Genomic DNA, 20210 nt, shown 5'->3' on the forward strand with positions numbered 1-20210 from the left:
AGTACCAGAATGGGTACGCATCTACTATACCCATATATATATACACATACTGTGGCAGATCTCACCCCCCCCCCCCTCCCATGGATATGTGAAGGATGGGAGATACTTTTGCCACGGAAGGAGTAGAGTCAATTAGGTAGCTGACTAGTACTGATAGAAAACACCTGCACATCATTAGTCCACCCACATCTCACGTGCACACACCCAGTCCCACACACTACATAACCACTAGGTTAGAGAGGAGTAAGTTGAGCGGAGGTGAGGTTGGAGTTGTTGTTATTGAGAGAGAGAGAGATTGTTGTATTCGGAGTTGTGAAGGTGAGAGGAGAGGTGAAGGCGGGTAGGTGTCCATTGTGTACTGGACCCTGGACTGGCTGATGAAACCCCCTTGTGTACTGACCCTGGACCGGACGACTACTCTGAGTATTGAACATTCCCTTTTTCTGTCGGCGAGCCTGTTTTGTGTTTTTGACCCTCGGACTGTATCACGAACATTCTTTTGCTTTTCCCACTGAATTCTGCCTTTAATTCAATAAATACTTGTATTGATTGATATTGCTCTTGTGTGGACATTTGAATTTGTTTGTACTTGAACCGTGGCGAGTCTACTCTGTACCCCACCTGGCTCGTCACAATACATACATACATACATACATACATACATACATACATACATACATACATACATACATACATACATACATACATACATACATACATACATACATACATATTATACACACACAGGTGAACATATACATATACATTTGTTTGGCGTGATAAACATCAAACAAATAGTAATCAAACGATTGGGTGCTTCTGTCAATTAATTATTCAATATCTGTTCCGTAAGCCTACAGTAGCCTATATACTTGTTTCATGTTTTGTTTAAATACATTTAAGGCACACAATTCCTAGAAATGTGACTAAACAAAGTAGTTTTTACAATAAAGTGCTATAAAAAAAACGCAAAAGCTAGGGTGCTTAAATTCTTGACGCTATAACTCTCAAAACGCTAGCACTTAGCACACAAAAAGACTTAACGCTAACTGGTTCAGCATAAATCTGAAATATTTCCAAACGAGGCTTTTCAGATTGCCGAGTTGGGATCTGAACTCTCTGCCAGCATCACGAATTGGAAGCGCCGTCGCGTGTCATTCTAACCCTTCCAGAAGCTTTGTGGTCCGGTCTTGAACTTTCCATAAATGTGTCTCCATAAATCCATTTAGTTAGATCCAGCACTGAATGTATTTTGTGATTATTATACATTTTCGACGACGACAACAACTATTAGTCATTAGCTACTAATTGACTAATTCACACGAATGCCAGGCTGCTCAGCCAATAGACCATTTGTTTTATTAGTGTGGACGTATACGTTTAACCAGTGCTTTTGTAAGGTGCACGTAAAGGGCAGTGATATCCCATGATATAGCCGTCACGTCTCTCCTGTCTGCCATGCAGCGCATTCAGACACACGCGAGCAGTCGAGAGTGAGACCGCCAGCCGGGGCTGTTTTATAATTCACACAATTCAAATATCAATTTTTAAGATAAGATAAGATATTCCTTTATTGATCCCCTTGGGGAAATTCCAGTGACACACACATACAGCTCATCGTCTCATTAACAACAACATATCACAATCATTACATTTTTACAGTAACAACGGAACAACATAAATTCAAACAAACATGTACATTTGTTGACACATGTCGACTACAGAATGCCTGAGACACCATATGCGATAGTCGGCTGCGACAACACCGGGGTGTCGTTGCGCCAGGTGGCGGGAGGGAGGGTGGAAAGATTGTCCAGCGGGAGGGGGCAGGGACGGGGGGGATCAGGCTTTGGTGATGAGACAGTCATTTAGGCTCCCCCCTCCAGCGCGCGTACTAGTCGGCTGCCGTCACCATCACGTGGGAGTGGCGCCGGGCGTACATGCGGGAGGGGGGATTGGGTAGGGAGTGGGGGTGGGGGAAGCCGCTTGCCACTCTTATCTCCCAGAGGGCCTTCGACTCCAGCAGCTCCCTGTTTCGACCTTGGTCCAGGAATTTGTTTTGGCTGACTGACTGGCACATTTATCCCAGCCACGTCACTTTAAATTTGATTTGAATAGAGTGAAATATAACTCTATTGATTTGAGTGGAGTGAGTTTTAACAACTCCGTCCAAATGACTGAATGCATTATTAGTCCAAGTGTCTTAATCAGTTCATTTTGGTAGGTCCTGTGGGCGGTAAACAGATCCAAAATCTTCTTATTGCAGTCCAAAAGCTTCGATAATCCAAAAATGACCACGTCTTCAAGTTGGTAGCCCGATTATGATGTCCCAATAGGCAGAGAGGGTTAGCCTTATTCTGCTTCTTGAAGAAAATATGCAATCCACTGATTAGATCCATTTAGAGTTGATTTGAGTATAGTCCGGCAACCGGCACGAAGCCGAGCATAGCAGCGTCGGGCTCCATGGAGCAGTAGAGGCAGCGGTAGGAACGGCCTTGAGGAGCCTGGGGAGAGGAGAGAAATGCGACTGTCTCTGGGAATATTCGTTGACCACCCTAGTAGGTACTGTAGGTGTTATGTCACGATGGCCATACAGAACTCATAGGGCTGCATCACTGTGCGTATAGCGGTGCGGTGGTGTAGTGGTTAACACTGTCTCCCCCTAGCGGCACGGTGGTGTAGTGGTTAACGCTGTCTCCCCCTAGTGGCACGGTGGTGTAGTGGTTAACACTGTCTCCCCCTAGTGGCACGGTGGTGTAGTGGTTAACACTGTCTCCCCCTAGCGGCACGGTGGTGTAGTGGTTAACACTGTCTCCCCCTAGCGGCACGGTGGTGTAGTGGTTAACACTGTCTCCCCCTAGTGGCACGGTGGTGTAGTGGTTAACACTGTCTCCCCCTAGTGGCACGGTGGTGTAGTGGTTAACACTGTCTCCCCCTAGTGGCACGGTGGTGTAGTGGTTAACACTGTCTCCTCACAGCGAGAAGGTCCAGGGTTCGATTCCCGCTTGGGGACCAGGTACCCAGGTGGGGTATCTCCCAGGCCCCTCTGTGTGGAGTTTGCATGTTCTCCCCGTGCTCGCAAGGCCCCCCCCCCCGATAAGATAAACCCAATGGAAAAACATGCACAACAACAGATCGCTAACGCTGTGGCGTCCTTGACGAAGACGGACAGGAGCACTTGGATTGGTCCCCGGGGCGCGGCTCACGTTGACGCCCTATCTGCTCCCGGCTGCCCATGGGGGGGGGGATGACGACGGGATGGGAAAAGTGCAGAGAGACATTTCATCGGCGACTCAGTGCATGCGTGTTCCTGTGGGTCGCCCATCTCGCGTGTGTGTTAAAAAACTGCATGACAAATAAAGACTTCTAGTCTAACAACTGTCAGTGGTGTGGTGGAGGATAGAGGGCATCTTTGGGAGCATCAAGTCAATCAATATCTACATAGGGAGGTATAATGGAATCTGCTGGATGCAGACCACATATATTGTATTATGCAGCTGCACACACACACACACACACACACACACACACACACACACACACACACACACACACACACACACACACACACACACACACACACACACACACACACACACACACACACACACACACACACACACACACAATTAGTCTAATTAAGTCCCACAGCTGCATCCCCGTCTTCAGAATGAGGATGTACTGTGTGAACCAAGTCCTGGCTGTTTCTCACTACTCTCCTCCATTGTGCCAATCAATATGGCCAGCTGAGACCCTGCAACCAATCAATACCTCTGCACCCCCTGGAGGGCGGGGTTTCAGAAAAGACCAATTCATTCTTCATGATAACAGAAGATGCTTGAATAGACCCGGGGGGTGAGGTTCCACCTGTGACTTTCACCCACTGAAGATCAAAGCTACAAATATTACAGACACAGACATTATGTGTAGGTTCATAATCTTTGACAGAGGTATAGGCAGATTGCATTATTATACTGTTAGAATATAACAGACCTTGACTACGCGGACGACATCAGCCTGCTCTCTGACCAGGTGGAGCAGGCACAGGAACTCCTGTGCAGAGTGGAGACGGAGTGCGCCAAGGTTGGCCTTAGGCTAAATGCCAAGAAAACCGAGGTCATAATGTATAACATCCTCCCGGATCATCCACCTCTAAGGACAACAGGAGGCTCTGCTCTAAGGGAAGTCAGTGATTTCAAGTACCTGGGCTCGTGGGTCAACTCGTCCGAGCAAGACCATAAAGTGAGGAAGGCACTTGCGTGGAGGGCTCTGAACGGCATGACCAGTGTGTGGAAATCCAACCTCCCCCGTCAAATCAAGCTCAACTTCTTTCATGCAACAGTTGAGTCTGTCCTTTTGTATGGCAGTGAATGCTGGACCTTGAAGCCCACCCTGCAGAAGTCCTTGGATGGGTGCTACACCAGAATGATGCGTGTGGTGCTCAACATCAACAGGGATGAGCATGTCACTAATGCAAACTTGTATGGGGGGGCGCTAAAGGTGAGCGATAAAGTGGCAGTCAGGAGAATGAGGCTGGCAGGTCACTGCCAGAGACACCATGAGATGCCAACCAGCAAACTTGTGCTGTGGGAACCAACACACGGGCATCGATCACGAGGACGTCCCACGTTAACCTACGTGGACGTACTCAGGAGAGATGTGGGAACAGAAAGCACCGGCGAGCTAGCCAGATGCATGGAGGATCGGGATGACTGGAAGCACCGATGGAGGGCCCGTCCGAGGACGACCTAGATAGATAGAACCAATACAGGTCAATCATTGTTTTAACTAAAATAATTTTTTTTTTATCTTAAATGTTTCCATGGTAACTACTACACTATTAAACTATTACACTGGTGGGGCGGCTGGGTAGCGCAGTGGAGAATGCACTCGCCTACCACCACAGAGACTCTGGGTTCGAATCCAGCTGTCAGCGGTACCTCCGGCTTGGTCAGTCGTCCCTACTAACACAATTGGCAGTGTTAGCGGGTGGGAAGCCGGTGGGGTGCATGTCCTGGTCGTTGTAAACTGCGACTCCTACTGGTCGGTCGGGGCGCCTGTTCAGCAGGGAGGGGATCTGGGGCAAATAGCGTGAACCTCCCATGTGTTACACTCCCCCAGTGAGAAGAGGCTGACTCCACATGTATCGGAGGAGGCATGTGGTAGTCTTCACCCTCCCTAGGCCGACAGTGGGGCAATGCGCGCAACGACCAGGAAGGGAATTGGCATAACGACTAAATTGGGATGGGAGGAAAAATACAGAAAAAGTGAGAACAAAAAATAGATCAAAAGAATTATAATAATAATAAAAAAACGATTACACATTATCATACCGCATTTAGAGTACTTTTTTTTTACTGTATGAAGCACACTCTCAGGGGCTCATACAGAACCATTTGAGCCATTAGTAAAATGTTAAAAACATGAAAACTACGGCGTCTAACAACAAGGTAATCAGTCAGGTAATCATATAGACTAGAGTATATAATTACAAAAGTGTCTGTCTGTGGGCGGCTGGGTGGCGCAGCGGACATTGCACTCGTCACCAACGCAAGAGACACCGGTATCGAATCCGGCTGTCAGCGTTGCCTCCGGCTTGAGCCGGCCGTCATACTGACTCAATTGGCAGAGTCAGCGGGAGGGGAGTCGGTGGGTGGTAGTCTGGTCGTTGTAAACAGCAGGTCGGTCAGGGCGCCCGCACAGCAAAGACAGGAGATGGTGGGGGCAGTGTGAGCCTCCCACACGTTACTCTTCGTCACTGAGAGTCCGCGCTGGCAGGTGAAAAGATGTGACTGGCTGCCTCCACATGTATCGGAGGGGACATGTGATGGGCTTCTATCCTCCCTACGACCGGCCAGTGGGGGGGGCACATGCGAGCAACAATCAGGACAGGGGAGGGAGAATTGGCACAAGAGGAAAATTGGGATGGGAGAAAAATCACAGAAGAAAAAAAGGAGAAAAAGTAGGTAAAAAAAAAAGTGTCCGTCTGTTGTATTGACTATTTTGGATTTGTAACGTTGTCCTCTCTCAGTGTTCACACAGTCTTGCTCCCGTGGCTTTTTTCTTGTTTTTGTCAAATGTAAAAAAGTTGATCTCATTTAATTCTGCTCAACTCTGCTCCCGTCAAATGTCAGACCAATTGAATACATGGAACCATATAAACCCACAACCTTGAAAAAAAACCTCTAGGTCCCCCGGTCTATAGACCCACTGCTGGCATGCTTTAATAACCTGCCTCAGCAGAGGGACTTGAATATCAGCTGATTTCAGATCAGCTTAATGAACCTGCCTCAGGGGGAAAGCAGAGGGACTTGAATATCAGCTGATTTCAGATCAGCTTAATGAACCTGCCTCAGGGGGAAAGCAGCAGATTTCAGATCAGCTTAATGAACCTGCCTCAGAGGGAAAGCAGAGGGACTCGAATAGCAGCTGATTTCAGATCAGCTTAATGAACCTGCCTTAGGGGAAAAGCAGAATGACTCCAATAATAACAGCCTATTTCAGATCAGCTGTTATGGAAATACTACCCTCTTCAGACACATATGGTCACTACATCATACCTTCAGTTACTGTATCATGGATTATTTTATATTGAGAATTATGATACACAATTGTGCAGTCTCAAATCAGTGCTACAAGTCAATTGTATTGTAATATCTGACATGTGATTTACAGACCTAAGCAGAAGATATTGATACTAGAGAAAAGAAAAAGGGGCTTCTGAATCAATTCGCCCAGCCCTGCCCTCAGCTGGGCCAAGTGACACACACACACCCACACCCACACCCACACCCACACCCACACCCACACACACACACACACACACACACACACACACACACACACACACACACACACAAAGGACTGTTCTAAATATATCTACATACTGTATTACAGCTGCATGTCAAATTATTTTTTATTTTACCAGGTATCTACAGTATGATTTGAAATGCAGACCGAATTCACATTTTTAAATAGAAAACCCAGCATTCATGAATGAAACATCAATAGACCCAGTAACCCATAGATTACTGACATTACTGTGAAAGTAAATAATGAAGGACAATTGAAAAGCAATATTTGGCTCAATCCCCCTACTCAAATGACTGGCTATATCCCAGTTACCATGCTTTAGACACAATCCTGGATTACCAACTCAGCCTACTGGGCCAATGCCCCCCCCCCACACCCCCCCCCCACTCGCCCCGCCCCTTGAGACCACCCACTCGAGACCACCCACGTCCCAGAGGGCCCCATGTTTGTGTGTAGTTTTATTGCATCATCTCACAAATTTCAACTGGAAATTTGGAACGGGTTCCCGTTCGCCGGTTAAGCTTAGGCACTCTTTCGAAGTTGGTTAAGGTTAGAGTTTGTCTTAGAGCATGGCGATAGAACGCCAGGTAGTTTGCAGGCTGTTCGACGCGGAAATGGGCAAACACGCTATTGGGCGCACATGTCACATGACCTGGCCAATCAGAGCGCTGGAAACGCGGATGCGTTGTAAAAAGGCTACACGCCCCCGGACCTCCTAGTTATACCTCCCCTGAGGGACATGGCGGCCCCTAGTGGCCATGTTTAGACTTGCTTGGGAGGCAAAACACAGGGACAAAAGCAGAAGCACATCTATTTTTGTTAACTTGTTGAAATACTGCCCCCTAGAGCCACATGTGATCTCCTGCACCCTCTAACTACTGAATCCCAGTGTCTCCCCAAAATGTTTTCTTCAGAAAACAACGATAATAATTGAAATAATAACTGGAAAGATAAATAAATAAATAATTAAAAGAAAAAAGGGGGTAAGGAAAGGATGTCAGAGATTCTATATGATTTATAAAAGGTCTCCAAGTCTTCTCAAAGGGTTTAGGGAGCCCTTGAGGGAAGATCTGAGCTTTTCGAACTGTGTCCTTTTACATTGATGTGAGAGCTATACACACAGTACAGAGAGTGGAGGTCTATAATCACTGTGATATCTACATGAGTCCACTAGAGGGCACTACAATCCTACATACTGCTTGAGGCTGAGGCATTCTACACCGGTCAGTTTTAAGTGTACTATCTGGAATGAATAGGGGATGCTGTGGATTATTGTTAAAAATGAGAGAGAGAGAGAGAGAGAGAGAGAGAGAGAGAGAGAGAGAGAGAGAGAGAGAGAGAGAGAGAGAGAGAGAGAGAGAGAGAGAGAGAAGAGAGAGAGAGAGAGAGAGAGAGAGAGAGAGAGAGAGAGACACACACAGACAGACAGACAGACAGACAGACAGACACACACACACAATGCAATACAAAACTATAAAACACTTTATCCATTTTCAAGACATCACAAATATTACATTATCAACAACAACAACATCTATTATTCACCCAATCTATTCTCCAAGCCTGTTTGAAACAATAGGTGAGGAATATAATGAGGTGAAGAACCGTGTCCCGCAGCACTGTAACCAGTAGACAACACTCAGCAGGAGCTTCTGTCCCCAGGCCGTCAGGATGCTCAACGACAACGACACTATGTAACAAACCATCAAATACACTCACAGCACACACGCACTTTAAATAAACACGCACCGTAACACCCACTTTAGACACTTTAACACACTTTATATTGATTGGTAAAGAGATTTGCACAACAATTCATACCTCATTGCACCTTACCCTAAGTTGTACCTGATCCCATTTCTGCATTGTACTGTAACTCACTGTTACTCTTTTTTTACTCTGTATTGTATATTGTATGTATATTGACTGAACACCTTTTGTTTACGTACTTTTGACTTTCTATTTTATACTTTTTATCTATTTTTATCTAGCACACTCCCAGGGGCTCATACGGAAGAAAGCATTTCATGGAGAAGTATTCTGTATTTTTTTTACTATGACAACTAATAAAGAAACTTGAACTTGAAACCTGAGGTTCAACTCTGTCGTGTGAAAATATCTTCTATCTGAACATGAGTTTCAACAAGGTCACCACTTCCTCTGTTGTGAAGGTGGGAGGTTCTTTACTGGAAACCAGTAGTTCTGACTAAACACACGGCTGGCAGGTTCTTTACTGGAAACCAGTAGTTCTGACTAAACACACGGCTGGCAGGTTCTTTACTGGAAACCAGTAGTTCTGACTAAACACACACGGCTGGCAGGTTCTTTACTGGAAACCAGTAGTTCTGACTAAACACACGGCTGGCAGGTTCTTTACTGGAAACCAGTAGTTCTGACTAAACACACGGCTGGCAGGTTCTTTACTGGAAACCAGTAGTTCTGACTAAACACACGGCTGGCAGGTTCTTTACTGGAAACCAGTAGTTCTGACTAAACACACGGCTGGCAGGTTCTTTACTGGAAACCAGTAGTTCTGACTAAACACACGGCTGGCAGGTTCTTTACTGGAAACCAGTAGTTCTGACTAAACACACGGCTGGCAGGTTCTTTACTGGAAACCAGTAGTTCTGACTAAACACACACGGCTGGCAGGTTCTTTACTGGAAACCAGTAGTTCTGACTAAACACACGGCTGGCAGGTTCTTTACTGGAAACCAGTAGTTCTGACTAAACACACGGCTGGCAGGTTCTTTACTGGAAACCAGTAGTTCTGACTAAACACACGGCTGGCAGGTTCTTTACTGGAAACCAGTAGTTCTGACTAAACACACGGCTGGCAGGTTCTTTACTGGAAACCAGTAGTTCTGACTAAACACACGGCTGGCAGGTTCTTTACTGGAAACCAGTAGTTCTGACTAAACACACGGCTGGCAGGTTCTTTACTGGAAACCAGTAGTTCTGACTAAACACACACGGCTGGCAGGTTCTTTACTGGAAACCAGTAGTTCTGACTAAACTAAACACACGGCTGGCAGGTTAGGAATCCACGTCCAGACACCAGACACACCATCATGAGGATCCAATGGGACACAGGACTCAAGACCTATGGCAGGCAGCGCAACCGAGGTGCACAGAGAGCTGAAGAGCCGAGGTAGAGGAGCTGGAGCGAGCCAAAGAGGGAGACGGCAGGATGGGAACTGTCACCCTTAATACATTTAGTCATGTCTATCATTCTCATGTCTTGTATGGGAATCTTAAGCCTCTGTTCAGTGGCAATTGTCAACAGCTACTCCTGACCGGAAGGCCAGGCGGCTGTTGGTAAGAAACACACGCAGAGGGCTGCAGAGACGGCAGGATGTTGGCTGACTAGAGGAAACTAGTTACAGTATTCACAACTGTAAGAATCAATCTATTGTTCCATTTATCTATTGTAAGAGTGTATAGACAAACATCTACAAATATGTGTACTATTACAAAATGTGCTGTTTACTGTATTAAACCAGGCCATTGCCCATGTGTAGGAATGCACTGATAACCCTCAGTCTGTCATTCACAACTGAAACACAGGTGACAAGACTGTAACTCTAGATCTAAATGTAAATGTAGATCCTTGCTATTTTAGCCTGTTTTCCTTGTTTAGTCGTTTGAGGCCAGGCCCCAAAGAGTATAAAAGGTTCAACACACTCTCTGCGAGGCTAAGTACTGACCGTGTCCACTCCACAGCTGTTTTGATTGATTGATTGAACACTTGATTAACAGATTGCAGAATGGGTACAATACAGTACGGCTCAATACATACAATTGTTAAGGGGATGCAGACCAGAGAAAGACTTTCGTCTTGTTTACATCAGGGTCCCCCATTTTCAATTCATCATAACATACATACATGACATACAGATAGACAGTACTGCTACATCTGTGATGTGTATTCTCTGTAATGTTGTTTTATTCACTCTGTAATAAATCTTTGAACCTAAAACCCTCTTCTTACCGTCTCTTCAAGGTCAAATTAACTGAACCCGACAGAACGCAGAGGGGCGAGAGGCGAGAGGCGCCCCAGGCGCCGCCGGCAGACAGGGAGAGACGCTGCTGCCCTGAGGGTACGGTTACACGAGAGGAAAACAACCATGTTGCATTTGCTCTCGTGAAAATGTCAGTCAGGTTAGACGACGCGTTGTCTCCTGAGCTCTCTCGTTGTCAGAAGCTAGGCGTGGTCAGACGGCAATGGATCTCGTCACTGAATTCAACACTGAGCACGCGCGCGGGCAGGTACTCGTCGCGAGCACAGAGCTATAAACACAGAGCGCACGTGTGTGTGCATGTGTGAGCGACTTGAGTCGCGAGTGTGTGCAAAAAGCGCAGCGCAGCCCCGCTCCTCGTGCAGACAGGGAGGAGAGGAGAGATAGATAAAAACGCCAAAGAAGATTAGTTTGCAACGTTTAAATTACTCGAAAATAAACTATAATTTCTCGAGTACCGATAGCAGAACAGTTCAGTTAAAAAAAAAAATCCTCAGTGACGTGAACGTGGACGTTGGTGTCTCTAGGGCATGCGCCCGCGCTCGACTACAGCGACAATGGCTCGCGCGAGGTTAGATGACACCGTTCCAAGGGACTTTTGACAACGAAAACACCTTTTGAGGGTTGCTGCTGGCAAACGAAAATGCCAGCTAAAATGCCATTGCCATTCGACTTGGACGTGCGAACGAAATCATTCGAAAATGCAACATTGTTGTTTTCCTCTCGTGTAACCTTAGAGATTCAGCGAGTACCAGCGTGCCTGGGCAAAAGGTTTTTTCTTTTGCGTGAGGTCAGGTTATGTTGGACTTGAGGGATGGTTTTTTATTTTATTTTTTATTTATTTTTTGTCTACGTACTTGACTTCTATTTTATACTTGCTATACTTATTTTATTATCTATTTTTGCCTAGCACAGTCTCTGGAGCGAAACAGAAAGAAGCATTTTGTATAAAAGTATTCTGTACTTCTGTATGACAACTAATAAAGAAACTTGAACTTGGAGGGGTTACAACCCGTCACCTCGACATCCACCCTTAGCGTAGGGAACCTCTCTCAATGAGAGGTTATCCCCCCGGACCTACCAACGGGGTCAAAGGTGAAGAGGAGGGCGATTTCTCCTCATTTGGAGGTCGTTAAATGTTGGTGATAAGTGTGTGTTGTGGGAGGCTGCTAATTCATATAATATCTGGAAAATGAATGTCAGGGTCACATAACTTGAGAATGGCTTCTTTAAACGTTTAAAGTTAAGAGAAGTAGAGTCTTAGCTAAAATTATGAAAGAGAAGACACAAGTGAACTTCCTACAAGAAACACACATGTCACAACAAGAACATGAAAAGATGAACAAGTTTGGATACCTGAATAATCTTTTTAGTTCTTGCAAGAATAACAGGAAAAGGGGAGTGGCAACTCTAATTTCAAACTGAGCTTTTTTTTTATCTGATAAGAGAAAGGGGATAAGGAGGGGAGATATACTTTCAAAGGAAAGATAGATAATGTCTTGATAACTCTAGTAAACATATACACCCCCCCCCCCCTGAGAGCGATAGAACATTATTTAAACTCCTATTTGATGCAATTATCACATGCACTAATGTTATGTCATGTATGTCGTGTTTGTTTAGTGGTGGTTGTCTCATTAATGTTATGTACGTGTAAAAGTTGTTCAAAAAACAAATAATAAAGAGTTATAAAAAAAAGAAATACTACAACTCTGTAGATACATCCAGTTATCACTACACTCTGTAGTATTTGTATATTTTGTACCTAGTTTAACCACCTGTACATTGTATATTGCTGTTGCACTTTACATTTGCACTCTGGTTGGATGCCAAACTTATTTCCGATGTACTGTACTTGTGCTTTAATGATAATACATTTGAATCTAAAAATAATAATATTAATAATACATCCACAGAGATTTTAGAAATTAGCAGAATAAAAGTACTGCTCCCCCCCCCCCCCCCCCAAAACTATAGATTAATGAATTTATCATTTGAAAAATGTTGGTGGTTCCAAAATGGATGTTGTTGTTTACACTTATCCCCTCATATTTCCCCCACACGTGAATGCACCTGATTGGATAAATTACATGCTGGTGCTCTAGTGCGACATCTAGTGGCTGAATGTTATCTACAGCACCTTTAATTACCACCAACCAGTAATATATATTTTTTTATAAATAAGAAAGGGCTGGTCACCATAGTGTACTCACATTCTGTTATATTCAGGCCTGCTTTGGAAAACCAGCACATTTTGCATTTATGTGCTGTGCACCATGACCTGTAGACTCCTGATATCGTTCAGCTGGTTCTCAATGGCAGTTAGCTGGTAAGCAAAATGACTTCACAAATCACAACTAAGCTATTGTTTAGTTTCCTGTTAGTAAACTATTGTGAACAGCAAATCATAGGGAATCGTATATGTGTAGAAGGTGAAGTAAGGCTAGAGTCGATCTATCAATCCATTTGACCATTTATTGACACACGTCTTCACTACTCTCCGTTACAGTGAGAGCCGGCATGGAGGGGGTGGTTCTGGGACGCTGGAACTAACAATTGAGCGTTCCCGAGGTGTCGTGGGCCTAACTTGACGAAACACCAGTGAAGGGAGGTGTCCACTTGATAACCCTGGTGATGTGCTGCTCTCACTGTCCATCTATCTACACTTGATAACCCTGGTGATGTGCTTCTCTCACTGCCTATCTATCTATAATTGATAAGCCTGGTGATGTGCTGCTCTCACTGTCCATCTATCTATAATTGATAACCCTGGTGATATGCTGCTCTCACTGTCTAATCTATCTATCTACATGTTGAGTTGTGGTGGTCATTAGGGGCCATTAGGGGCCATGTGGTGGCCATTAGGGGCCACATGGTAGCCAGGGTATGTAGCATCAGCATTGTCAATACCTGGAGCTCACATCAAAGGGGTGCGGGCAGGGGTGTAAAGTACTTGAGTAATTGTACTTCGTTACAATACTTAAGTACTGTTTTGGGGGATTTGTACTTTACTCGAGTATTATTAGGTTTGTATACTTTGTACTTTTACTCCATTACATTTCAGAGAAAAAAAACATACTTTTTACTCCTTACATTTAAAATGCAGACATACAAAGTACAAAGTACAAATATCAGAGGTCCAACCATTTTAATTAGTATATTTTAATTGTTTATCTGGCCGAACTAACGTTAACGTTATTAATCCTGCGACCGCAGGTAAACAGCCAATCAAATCCCCATCAATGGAAAATGAACCCGCCCATACCCATGCTGATTGGTCCTTGTGCAACACTAGAAAGCAGGGATCTTTGATTAAACACCTGCTATCAAAAGAATAGACAGTCAGATCCACATTATGCTGTGGTTAATATTGTGATATTATTCAGGGTACTCCAGTATTATGTCTTTAATATTGTGATATTATTCAGGGTACTCCAGTATTCTGTCTTTAATATTGTGATATTATTCAGGGTACTCCAGTATTCAGCCTTTAATATTGTGATATTATTCAGGATAATCCAGTATGCTGTGGTTAATATTGTGATATTATTCAGGATACACCATTCTGTTTTTAATATTGTGATATTATTCATGCTGTGATGTGAATGCCGTCCATGTTAGTTTACCTTCAATGGAGAAGTGCATTAAATAATTTTAATGCAAAAAAAGTGTCCTCTGTTCTTTCATTTCAGCATTGTCTATCGCAGAACACATTCCATTGTGGGCAGAGTGTATGCTTGGTTTCATTCCAGCCTTGCCTAAACACCAGCTGATGATTTCACTAATTGGCTCACCTCTTCAACTAACTCACCTGGTGCAATGTGTAGTTAAAATGAAAACTTGGCCCACGATGGAATGAGTTTGAGACCCCTGGTGTATCCCTTTAAAAAAAAAGTAAATTGTAAAGTACATTTAAAAGTAGGACTTTTTGACTTTTACTCAAGTGTGTTTTTAGCCAGATACTTTGACTTTTACTTGAGTCAGATTTTGAGACGGTACCCATACTTTCACTTAAGTATAATTTCTGGGTACTTTTTACACCCCTGGGTGCGGGTCTGTTGAAGTTGACAATGATGTCTGGGGGCCGTTATGGACCATGCAATACATTTGTAGTTCCATAGTATTTATAGGCATGTTAAACTTTCTTCTGGCAATGGGATGGGGTTTCCTCATTGAGTGCTTATCCTCATTATTATGGCACAAGTATCTTGCGTTTAATTATAAATATTTATAGTATGTATATATACAGTATGCAGCCATATGTGGTCATAATGTACTCTGTTAAGTCCCTCCCTTTCTTGTTACGGTTTTAGTTACAACGTTCTGTTTTTCTTATCACGTGCGTGTTGTGTTACAAGGCATCCAAGGGAACCAGGTGGTTGGTGGGATATGATGAATTAGTGTTTATAGACCTACAGTAAACCAGAATGACACAGCCATAATAAGATCCAGGATACAAGCTACACATGGGACACAGCCACAAGATGCAGGGGCTGCTGTGCGCTTCAGCCTCCAGACAACTTTCATATCGTCTTTCCCTTTCCTCTTTACTAATGTGAAGGACGTAGGGTTCAAGTACTACTCTCTCTGCAGTGTCCACTCCGGTGTGTCCTGTATATGTGAGTGAGCGTGTGACGTCTATGACAAACAAAAGGGGCGTACAGTTCTGACGAAGGAACAAACCCGCGGGTCATTACCGAAGCGGCTTCTAAATTGGAGGCACAAGGGCGACCGTTCCGCCACCGACGTCAAGTGACAATGAGACCAAGTCCCGAGGCATCTGCGCTCTAATCCCGACTTGTGTGCGAAGCGCCATGTAAATGCAGGGCAAGGGGGCGCGTGTGCGTGTGTGTCTGACATGCAAAACCAGCATTCTTGTTTGTTCTCTCCATCGCCGGGAGGGTTAAGGGTGTGTGAGACAAGCAAATACATCATCCTTGTTTGTTCTCCGTCTCTCAGAGTAACAAGGTGGTTTACATTTTGATTCCTGGTATGCACCCTGTGTGGCCTCCACTCCCTCTCTCACCTCTATGAGAGAACATAGAGAAAACAGTGTACAAATGCCTCCACTGCTACCCGATTCTCTCTCTCCCTCTCTCTCTCTCTCTCTCTCTCTCTCTCTCTCGATATATCTAAAGTATACTGTATACTGCAACTCTGTACATACATCTGATTAGCAGTATTACTCAGCAGTACCAATTTGTATATTTTGCACCCAGTTTAATCACCTGTACATTGTATATTGCTGTTGCACTTTACTGTTACATTTGCACTCTGGTTGGATGCAAAACATATTTTCGTTGTACTGTACTTGTGCTGTATGATTGACAATACATTTGAATCTAATCTAATCTACTTCTCATATTTGCCTACAGCATTAAATACATCCTATTCATCCAGTTTCCTGTCTCAGTGGCTATCTTCTTTTACCATACTACCGTAGTAATTCGCCCATCACCATTCTGCGTGCCCGTTTGCTGTGATTATTTTGCATCCCTCCCTCCTAGCACTTCAATGGGGAAGCACAAACAGAAAGACAGCCATGTTGCGCAATAATAATAGGCAGTGTTTGTTGAAGAGCGAGCACATGATAATAACCCACAGCCACCATTCTGACTCCACCCCCACGCCTCCCAGTAAAGCAATTTGGTTCAATTGAATTAGGGAAGCAACATGGCGCAAGAGACAGGCAACCGTGCTGAGGTTACGTTGGTGGTTTGTGAAGACAAATATGTAAATGAGTGTTCTATTCACATCTCTCTCTCTCTCTCTCGCTCTCTTCCGCCTTCTGACACATTTGTTCCCACTCTCGCTCACTCACACAAACACTACAAATATTGACTTCATGCAGTTAACCCTTTCACTGCCGCACAACAGCCGGTTAACCCTTTCACTGTGACAATTCACAGAAGTTTAACCCTTTCACTGCCACACAACAGCCGGTTAACCCTTTCACTGCCACACGACAGAAGGTTAACCCTTTACTATCACACAACCGACGGCTGCTATGCTTCTCATTCTGCAGCATGAATGAAATGACAGGCGGTTTAGTTCTAGAGTGACGCCACAAACTATTAATCATTTGACCTTTTCTCGAAACTGATACTGAAGTTGAATTCCAGTCTGTGGAAAGTTCAATCGGCACAAATATCAAAATGAACCGAGTACGAATATAGACCCAGGCAATAGTCTGGTCTCCACCACAGGGCCAAAATAAGGCAAGCCAGGAATGACTCATTACTTTGTCATTCATTCCCCCCACCACCCGAAAAACACTGATTATTTTGTGCGGTCTTCTGAAATGTGTCAGTTCGGCTATATGGAATTCAGAGTGAATGAACAGTGCTATCCATACAATGGATGTTGTAAATATTTTCCACACTTTGTCCAACAGTAGGCCTTATTGTAAAACAAACACTCTGTGCTGCAGAGTGCAGAGATATTGTTTTGTTTGGCTTTGGCAATGTAAACGTATGTTTCACATGTCAATAACATTGACTTGAATTGAATTGATATTCCATTCTAAAGTTTCACTGACTGGACCTTCTAACCAATCAGAGCTCAAAGGGAATTGAGTTAGCAACGTGAGCCAGCGGTGGAGCCTCAGAATGGAACAGTCTTGTGAGTTCTTCTTCCAATCCTGGTTCCCCAAAATTCAAAAAACACTTCATTGTGTTCCATTGTATACCAACTGAATGATGGTTTCATTCAGTGCCAAGATTATTTGAGAGAGAACCAATCAACCTTAGTTGAGATTGGACCGTCCACATTATCAATTCCACTTATCCAGTAACTTCCAGTAACTTATGTCATATTATGATGAATTGAAAATGGGGGACCCTGATGTAAACAAGACGAAAGTCTTTCTCTGGTCTGTATCCCCTGAACAACTGTGTGTATTGAGCTGTACTGTATTGTACCCATTCTGCAATCTGTTAATAACATTTTCAATCAATCAATCCAAGATATTGAGCATTATGTAAAGGGACACGCCCCTTGCCTTGGCTACAGTAGTTTAGTTGGAGTGGTTTACTAGCAACGCCCAAAGCATTTTGTTAATGACTTCACAGGTCTTGACATAACAAGCCCTCTGCAGGCCTACTGATAAGGGCTAGGTTATAAAAAGAAAAGAAAAAAAAGAAGTACATTCACTTGATGCAGCGGAAATATAAACCTACGGTGAACTGGCAGAAATGGGTGATTGATTGATTGATTTATTGAAACGTTTATTAACAGATTGCAGAATGGGTACAATACAGTACAGCTCAATACACACAATTGTTAAGGGGATGCAGACCAGAGAAAGACTTTCGTCTTGTTTACATCAGGGTCCCCCATTTTCAATTCATCATAACATATATGACACACATGACATACAGATAGACAGTACTGCTACATCTATACATGTATGACATACCAGATTTGCAAATACAGTACCGTTTGTGATACAAAAAGTGTCCAGAAAAAGAGTGTATATACATTTGAAGTAGAAACTGTACATTGGAGGAGGTTGGGTAGGTGGGGTGGGGCTGTACATTGGAGGTGGGGGGAGGGGGGTAGGGGTGGGGGACTGTACACTGTACATTGGAATACTGACAAAGCCATACTAGGGGACATTAGGGTAGATAGTGCGTAATGCGTGTTGCGTAATTGTGGCAAAGAAAAAGTGTAATTGAATATGAAGACAACTATTTAAGCCAGTCATTCTGTAACGCTTTATTAAAAGTTACAAAGAGGAAGCGGAAGCCGGGACTACTACTGTATCTCTTGCTGACACCGCATACTTCCTTTACGCGTTATCTCTGCGCTGCAAAGCGCCCATTACGCATGAATGCACTCTGCTGCTGCTGTTCTCTCTCCAAACCTTTCAAACGCATCCCGGTCCAGACTAAAGAAAGAAGCGCGTCACATCTTTAACACGTTAAGAGCTGATCGACGTGGTGTTGATGAAACGAGTGCAGAATTGTGCAAATTAGTCACGTTGTTGCACGAATTACACCCAGTTTCACCTCCTCAGTGACGCGCATTGTCGCCAAAGTGCCCAAGTGTCAGTGCGCTTCATGCAGAGAGTCGTGCAGAGCGCACTTCTGTCAACCCGAGAACCTTCTTCGTGCCTTGCAAAACAAAAATATATCAATTAATACTAATGACTTTACTTACCCAACATTGTTGGCGGCGAGACAAACTTCGGGTTTTGAATTCAGCTAACGTTTGCAAGGCGCATTTTGCGCCAGTATTACCTGACACAACTTGATTCAAAAGTCCACGCGAAACAGACTAAAAACACAAGGTTGGTCCATAACTTTCTCCTCATTGTTGCAAACGGGTTCCCCTCTGCAGCGCCGTCTGAACCCATTCATAGTCATACCGGGGCTGAGTGTCGCTATGCGAGAGTTGCAGTGAAACCCTTTTTCTTTTTTTCACTTGGTCACACCCACCCCGCTGACAACTGTCATAACATGTCCCTGCTGTACAAAGTCAAAATAGTCATGAATGAGGTCTGCCCATATCATGGCCAATGAGATAGACCTCTACCCCCACACACACTTGAATGAACGAGAGATGGATACTGCATGTTTTGGTTCTCAAAGTGGGGTCCGGTGACCCCCAGGGGTCCCTGATGAGGCTCTAGCTCGTCCTGACAAAATGGAGAATAGTTTAGTTTAGTTTACTCAGTTTATTTGATCAGGGACAGAGTGCATATCAATCAACAGTTATACATACTGTATACAAATAAAAAAAACTGTAAATATGCCAACATTAGCAGGGTTGCTAGTTTTCAGTTGTAGTCCCTGAGCTAGATGTTTAAGCCAGAAAAGAAACAGAAAAATAGAAGGACAATAAAGCTAATATAAAAACAGTTTAAAACATATTCTGTACACTCACTCGTGGGATGGTGTTCCAGAACTCTGCAGTTCTGATCGAGAAGGCTGACTCGGTCTTACCTTTAGCTTCAGACAGGTATAGCATTCAGGATTAAATCATATCCAACAACAAATATGGTGTCAGATCGGGGCCCCTGGGACAACATATGATCATATGGTGGTCCTTGGACAATTGTGTATCAATTTGGGGTCCTTGATATGAAAACGTTTTGAAAACATGATAGTACCATAGATGATAGAATCTTACCCAGGATGTACACTAATAATAAGCATCTAAAGATTGTAGCTCATGTAGGGTTCCATCTAAAGATTGTAGTTCATGTAGGTGTAGCAGGGTGGATTATCCCTGCTTCGTGGGAACTGTGGTGCACGGTCACTAGGTAGCGAGACACAGTAGAACTCTGGCCAGCTGCACCTCCGTCTTTGGGGTCAGGAGCGTCAACTGGAGGCTGGCAGTGGGAGTGTATGGGGCCCAGGATTTACAAACCTAGTC

The 20210-nt window shown here is 44.2% G+C and overlaps 1 long non-coding RNA gene across 1 annotated transcript in view; it reads right to left on the reverse strand.

Moving 5' to 3' along the window:
• LOC311234002 overlaps positions 1–19184 on the reverse strand; it is a 192119-nt gene extending 172935 nt beyond the window's left edge. Inside the window, exon 1 of the long non-coding RNA XR_014620052.1 lies at positions 18993–19184. This is a non-coding gene — a long non-coding RNA (uncharacterized lncRNA). The remainder of the gene's footprint in view (positions 1–18992) is intronic.
• Between the last annotated feature and the right edge of the window lie 1026 nt (positions 19185–20210).

Source organism: Notolepis coatsorum, assembly GCF_963971535.1.
Source record: "Notolepis coatsorum genome assembly, chromosome: 9".
Classification (NCBI taxonomy): Eukaryota; Metazoa; Chordata; class Actinopteri; order Aulopiformes; family Paralepididae; genus Notolepis; species Notolepis coatsorum.